Source organism: Elephantulus edwardii, unplaced genomic scaffold, assembly GCF_000299155.1.
Source record: "Elephantulus edwardii isolate Elephantulus edwardi_28Jun2011 unplaced genomic scaffold, EleEdw1.0 scaffold00012, whole genome shotgun sequence".
Taxonomy (NCBI): Eukaryota; Metazoa; Chordata; class Mammalia; order Macroscelidea; family Macroscelididae; genus Elephantulus; species Elephantulus edwardii.
The window spans coordinates 27749498-27757496 of record NW_006399762.1 but is presented as its reverse complement, the minus strand read 5'-3'; the positions used below and the strand labels follow the sequence as shown (position 1 = coordinate 27757496).

Sequence of the window (7999 nt, the reverse complement as noted above, 5' to 3'; positions counted from 1 at the left end):
GGGATGGGTGTGTCAGAGGCTGTGCGGTTGGCGCAGAATAGAGCAGGGTTTATGGCTGTTGTGCATAGGGTCGCTATGAGTCGCAAATAACTCGATGGCACATAACAACAACAACAACAACAACACACTAGTTACCACTTAATGTTCCATTGAATGGTGTACGCCAGGGATGCATCCTGTCTCCATTCCTTTTCAACATGTATGCAGAGCCTGATGTTCCATCAGCCTTCTCTGCAGGTTCATCAGAAGGTTGAGCAGGTGCGGTCTTTATCTATGGTCTTTCTTCAAGACCTTCAAATAATGGAGACACGTCATCATCATCATAGATCATAAACTCCAAGTCCTTACCAACAATGTCGATGGAAACATTCTTTGAAGTTAGGTCCTGCTCAGCAGGAAGAGTCTCTCTTAAAGCATGAAGACTAGGTTTGACCAGTTCATTCAAATTGCACTCCATAACTCAGACATATGTCTCTCCAAGAATGTACGAGATGATTGAAAGTGAGCACCAATGAATATAGCTCTACAGTTGAAACAGTTAGCAGATGGACAGGTCCGGAAAATTTAAGGGTCCATATCATCATATCCAGCAATGAGCAATCCCACACCATATGGTCTCTGACTATAATGCTGTGTTGGCATCTGGGTCTTGCTTCCAATTAGAGATATAAGATGAGACACAGGAAGAGGTCTGTTAAAAACAAATCTTGAATCCAAGCACTCTTGGTGCATGAAATTACACAATAGCCTAGCATCAGCAGCAAGCCCCGCAATTGAAATACCAATATGGTTGTCAACATGAAGGATTTTTTCTGATAAGCTGCAAGCTCTGACTGTGCCCTCTTTAATACAACTAATACTGCATAGATTTTTTATTTCAAACCAATTGTGGCTGAACCTTGTTTAACATCTTCCATTGCATATTCAATTTGATGAATTCTGCCCTCAGGACTCCAAACAGTGACATAAGTGTCATATAGATTACCAAACATAATTTCAGCTAGGGTTTCCCTATGGCCTCCAGCAAAGATGAAGATCAACTAATGAGGACCAAACTACTCCCAGTTTCTTTCTATGCATTGGAGAGCTGGGCAATAACTAGGGATGATAGAAGGAGAATTGATACCTTTGAGCTATGGTGCTAAAGAAGAGTGTTGAATATCCCATGGACTTCCAGGAGAACAAACAGGTTGATCCTAGAAAGGGTGAAACCATTTGCTCCTTGGAGGCAAGGATTCTGATGTCCTTTGCAGACAGGTACCAGTCCTTGGAAAGAGACATCATGTTTGGAAGGATGGAGGGACAGCGAAAGAGATTAAGACTATTGATGAGATGGATTGATTCAGTGACTGGGGTAATGAGGGTAGGTGTGTCAGAGACAGTAAAGTTAGCACAGGATAGAGCAGGTTTTATGGCTATTGTACATAGGATCGCTATGAGTCACAAAAAACTCAATGACATAAAACAACAACATCTTGAGAATTGCAGAGCCAGTTCTCCCCCCTTTTTAGTCTCCAATTCCAGCTCTCTGAACATTCCATTAAAAATTTTTCTTTGTCCTCTTGAGCGGCCCTTTGAAATCTTCTATTCAACTCTTTTACTTTGGCATGTTTTCCCTCTGGATTAGTTTCTTGATGCTCTCATGGAATTTCTGTAGTCTCTTCTGACATCCATTTTGGTTTTTTCTTTCTCCTATTTTTTTAATGATCTTTTCTTTTCTTCATGGATAATATCCTTGATATCACCTCACAATTGATCTGGACTTCAATCACTAGTGTTCAATCTCTTAAACCTCTTCCTAAGATGATTGGAAATTCAGATGGAATAGATTCAAGATCTTATCTTGGTTCCTGTGGACTTATTTTAATTCTTTGGCCAAAGTTTGAACTTGACAGTCCACTCCCAACCTAGTTTTGAATGCCAATATTGAGCTCCTCCAATGATCTCTTCCACAGATAAAGTCAATCTGACTCCTATGCAGCCCATCAGGTGAGTTCCATGTGTAAAGTTGTTAGTTGCATCTTTTAAAATAATTATAAATACAAAATTTGATCATTCTATATCCAACCTCATTTATATCACCAAGCCTATATTTTTAAACAACTATTCCTTCTTTGCTTTTTCTAACTTTTCTATTCCAGTCACCAATTATCATTAATGAATCTTGATTGCATGTTCAGTCAATTTCAGAAGGCAAGATTTGGTAAAAATTGTCAGTTTCTTCCTCTTTTGGCTCTAGATGTAGAGCCTATATTTCAGTAACAATCATGTTAATGGGTCTTCCTTATATGCATATGGATAATATTCTATCACTCACAGCATTGTATTTCAGGATAGAACTTGAAATTGACTTTATAGTTAGGAATGTGACACCATTTTTTCATGGGTTTGTTTTCTGCATAGTCTACCATATGATTATCTGATTCAAAGTGGCTAAAGCTGGTCGATCTCATCTAGCTAATGCCTACTATATCAAAGTTCATGTGTTCTATTTCATTTCCAAGAAAGGCTGTGGTTAGGATATCTCCAAATTATTTAGGAGTAGTGATGAGTTTGAGGACTAAGGTGTGCTTGATTCAGGCCATTATCTTCCTGATCATTTGCTATGAATCTGAGAGCTGGACAATGAATAAGGATGACAGATGAAGAATTGATACTTTGGAGATGTTGCATTGGAGAAGAGCTCTGAACATCACATGATTGCCAAAAGAACACACAAATATTCTTGGAGAGAGTGCAGCTGGAGTACTCTTTGAAGGCAAGAATGATAAGGCTTTACCTTATATACTTTGAGCATGTTGCTAAGAAGGGCTATTCCTTGGAGAAGGACATGAGGCTTGGAAGGGTAGAGGTTTGGCAAAGGAAAAGAAGACTCTCCACCAGGCACATTAACATGGTGATGGCTGCAATGGGCTCTAATGTGTCAGAAAGTGTGAGCATAGCAAAGGATAAGACAGAGTTAAGAACTTTTGTTCATAGAGTTGCTATGAGTTATACTCGACTCAGCAGCACCTAACAATAACACCAACAACACATATTACAAAGTATTTAGTCCACCCAAATAATTCAGAATAATTTCCCCATCATAGAATCAACCGATTAAAACATTTAATTCTACATAACACCTTACATTCCTTTTGCTAGAGAATCTAATGTAGCCAAAGGAGAATCTTGGAAACCAAAATTCTTATTCTTGAGCTTTATCTCATCTCATTCCTTGCTCATAATCTTATTGTTTGCTCATTAGAGATTTTGTTGTAATCACTTTTCACTAGATAACACTGCTGCCATAAATAATCCCCGAATCTGTGTGGCTCTCAAAACTAGGATTAATTTCTCACTTATATTTCATATACATCACTGTCAGTACCTATCTGAAACAGGTTGTTCTAATAGTAGAAGAAAAGTACATATAAATAACTATGCAATGGATTTTAAAGTATTTATCTGAAGAGAATCAAAGGGAGTGTATGTATGTATTTGGGGGGGTCAAAATTAAAAGCTGATCTTGATGCCCATTAAATAGTAAGTTAAAATCTTCATCCATAAAAGATTATCTCTCTGAATCTCCCTCTTCTGCCTCCCTCCTTTATTTATACAGAATTTTGGAGTTAGATTGTGTCTACTAAAATAATCCATGACAATCTCCCCATCTCAAGATTAACTAATTAGAAAATTATCTTTGGGGACAAGAATAAAATTATCCATAGATATCTTCATCTTTCATTCCTCTCTCTTAATCCAAGCCCTCTCATTCAACATGTTTTTCCATTCGCTTTTCTACCTTTCAAATTCACCCTACATCTGTGCTTTGTCGCATAGTGCTTGCCAGGTGAACATCTGCTAAATGAACCCCTTCAGCTAGGTCTGGGGATTTTCCCCTATAAATGGCTCTAACAGAGCCCCAGTGTCCAGGGATCCACTTCTCTGGCATTAGTTTACATAGATATTTCCTGAATTTACATGACTCGAGTCTGAGTCAGACACAGAAAAAAAAATGTGCATTCCATATACTAAAGGAGAGATCTCTACCTATGTGAATAGAGTGTAACATAGTAATAGAAAAAAATTAACTAAGAGGTAAAAACTTCCTGAGCATAATTGCATAATTTCCACTTTCATCTAGTTTCTTGCACCTGCACAGGCTACAGTCATTATTACATGTGTGAAGAGAAATTAAAGATTACCACCTGTGTGTTTATCTGGATATAAAATAGAATTTATCTTGTATTTCTGAAATGACACTTGTATTTAAAATTAATGTTAATAGTAGTTGTGGGTTTATGTGTCTGTATTATAATCTCTATAAATTATTTTTTAAATAATCTGATTTATTTATACTATATACAGTTGGTGTTGTTGTTGATTGCCTTAAAGTAGAGAATGACTCATAGTAACTCTATGAACAAAAAGGCCTGAAGCTCCTCTACAACTATCTATATTCATCAAAGTACACAGAGTTTCTGGAGGCATGTTATTTAGGAAGTGGATGCCACTCCTGCTTCCAAATGCTTTAAAATGCACAGTAAATTCATCAATTGTCAGGTAAAGAAAAAGTTTAATTATTTTACAAGAGAATTCATTATAACCTCTAAATGTACTATATTCTCCAACACCAACTAGACCCTTAAACTTTTTCTCAGACAATGAGAGGTTAATATAGAAAGTTTTACCCCAAGTTTTGAACTCCCTTATTAAATAATTGTTCTGGAATAGCCATTAATCACTCAAACCAAATATGTCTAATTATAGCAATCATTTTCAATCCATTTCCTCATTTCTGTCTTTCACCTACCCTTTCTCTCACTCCTAGTACAACATGCAATTTTGTATAAGTTTGTGGTTTGTTTTTTTTTTTCTTTCCATTTTATCTGGCAGGTTTTAGCCACCACTTATAGAACTACCTAAGACAGAAACTTGATACTCATAATTGATTCTCTCATATATGGTTTTATATTTCAACTTAATTATCAATAACACCCAATCTTATGCTGAGCAAATAATCCACAAGACTGAAACATATAAATAATAATGTGGCTTCAGAATTGTAGGAAGATCTGAGAGTCCTTGTCTCTGTGGCTCTGGAGACATCCCAAGGGCCAAACAGGACAAGAGACTTTAGTATACAGAACTTTAAACAGAGGAAAACTTATCTTAGTTCTCTGTAAGAAAGAGTTCTGACTTGGGAGACCTGCACACAAACTGCTTGAGCTCACCCTGATCTCCAATCTTGTGCCATTCCAGAGACAAAGGAAGACATTAATCTCCAAGAGAAAAGGTGCCTGAGAAACTGCTTAATAGAGCACATGGTCTCATACCACACTCAGTCACTTCATACATGAAGGAGGCTTATAGAGTTGGTGCCAAGGGTCTTCTTCAAGGCATGATTCCTACAGAGCTACAGTGTAGAACAGAGAGAACCTCAAAGAAAGGCAAATTTTCCCAGAAAGGACTTACAGTAGTTTGAGTAGCTTATCCTGTAGACTGAACATTTTAACTTGGTATCTAATCAGTAACATTATAAGGCAAGACCCACCAATGACTTTCACAGACACAATAAAAACAATCTAACACTTATCAAAGAAAAACTTCACATGACATCAAGAAAGCAGCAGGCAGCTGTGAAAAAACAAATTAAGTCTCCTACCATAATAAAAAGAGACAATATTGGACACCACATGAATCCCCCAGAGTCAAGAAGCGAAACAATATATTTTGATGTGGAGATATTTGAATAGCTATGAATGAAAATTTAAATGATGGAAAAACAATGGAAGCCACAAATAAAAAGAATAACCTAGAAGTAGAGAACCAGAAATATACATTAATGAAGAGTTATTTGAACAGCTACAGAAGAAAGTGCAAATGATGTAGAAAACAATGGAAATCATTAATAAAGCAAGTGCTCTAGAGACCCTGGGCCAGAAGAAATATGTTGATGAGAAAGTGCATGCACAACTATGGAAGAAAATGAAAAAAAAAGAAGAAAAAATTAAAACTATAGATAGGCACAAGAACTTAAAAAGCATTACAAGATAGAGAGGGTACATCCAACACAGTTCTAGAAATAACAGTAATGTATGAAAATACAGTCCAGAATTAAAGACTTAAAGGGTAGAAATATCCAACATGCTTGAATGCCAAAAAGTAGAACAGAAGAGATGGAGCAGAGTCATCTGAAAGACAAAACCTCAATGGAAACATACTAGAAGAAAAATCAGAGATGATACATAAAGAAAATGAAGAAAACATTAGAATCATGTAGGATGGCATCAAAATAAATAACATATATGATTCCAGAGTATGAGAGGGAAAGGGAAATCATTGAGAAAATTGTGGAAGAGATACTAGAATAGAACTTCACATGTATTATGAAGAACAAAGAAATTCACATTAAGGAAGTTCAGTGAAAACCAAATAGACTAGACCCAAAAAGAAATGCATCAAGACCTATCAGTCAAATTCTTCAAATTAAAATATAAGGAATGAATGCTGAAAGCAGCAAAAGAAAACAAAAAGTCACCTACAAAGGAAAAACAATTAGATTAAGCTGTGATTTCTCAGCATAAACTATGTGAGTGAGAAGAGAATGGGATGGCATATTGATTGTTGTTGTTGCTAGGTGCTGTCGAGGAACCTGCCACTTATAGCCTAAACTCTGCTCTATCCTGTGCCAATCTTATTGTCTCTGACACTCTTACCCCCATTGCACTAGTCACTAAATCAATCCATCTCATTGAGGGCCTTCCTCTCTTGCACTGTCCCTCCACCTTTCCAAGCATGACATCCCTCACTAAGAGCTGGTCCCTTCTTACAACACATCCAAAGTATGACAGATGAAGCTTCAGAATCCTGGTCTCCAAGGAGCAGCCTTGTCTTGTCCTTTCTGGGATGAACCTTTTTGTTGTCCTATTAGTTCATAGTATGTTCAACATTTTTCTCCAGCACCACAGCTCATCTTTAGTTGTCAAGCTTTCTGCTGCTTACTTGCTATTATTTGTTTTTTGTCAAACATTCTTCTAAGTGGTATAGCACTGGTCTGTCAATTTGCTGTACAGAGGTATTGCTGTGATGCTGAACACTGTGACACTGATGTGTCAAATGCAATAATGATTATCTATGGTGGATACTGTTTAGTGAAGCTCCCTGATTAAAACAAGCATGGAAGCAAGAGTGGCATCCACTTAGCAAATAGCTTGCCTCCAGAAACCCTATGAACTTGGAGAAACAATGAAAGTTTCACAAGTGTTCAGGTCTTTCGTTCATAGAGTCACCTAAGACTCTACTTAACAACAGCAGCAACAACAACAACACTTAACAACAGCAACAACAACAACCCAAAGTATCCTTAAGTATTGCTTCTTGAGGCTTGAATTTGTTCTTCAGTTCCTTCAGCTTAAAAAATGCTGAGGTAGTTTAGCTCTTTTGATTTTCTGACACCAGCTCTTTGCATATTTCATTAGAATACTTTACTTTGTCTTCTCATGCTATCTTTTATAATATTCTGGTCAGCTTCTTGATATCTTGATTTCTTCCCTTTGCTTTGGCTTCTCACACTCTAATGCAATATTCAGATTCTCTTCTGACATCCACTTTGGTCTTTTCTTCCTCCTCTGTCTTTGTAATTACCCCATGCATTCTTCTTGGATGATATTCTTGATAGCCTCCCATAGCTCATCTCTTCTTCACTCATTAGTGTTCAAGGCCTCAACCCTATTCCGGAGATTGTTTTGAAACTCAGGTGGGAGAGACTGAAGGTCAAATTTCAGTTACCATGGATTTGATTTTATTTTCCTTAGCTTAAGTTTGAACGTGCATATGAGTAATTGGTGGTCTGTTCCACTATCTAGAAAGATGAAAGAAAACAATTTCTAACTGAGGATCCTATACCCAGCAAAGTTCTCCCTCAACTATGAAGGGAAAATTGCATCCCTTGCAGAAAAGAAAGAACTTAAGGGATTTGTGAAAACAAGACCAAACCTAAAAGAACTTTAAAAAA

At 36.9% G+C, this 7999-nt stretch overlaps 1 pseudogene; it reads right to left on the bottom strand.

Annotated features, from left to right (window-relative positions):
• The window catches only part of LOC102852288, a 134066-nt pseudogene extending 133068 nt beyond the window's left edge, over positions 1–998 (bottom strand).
• Between the last annotated feature and the right edge of the window lie 7001 nt (positions 999–7999).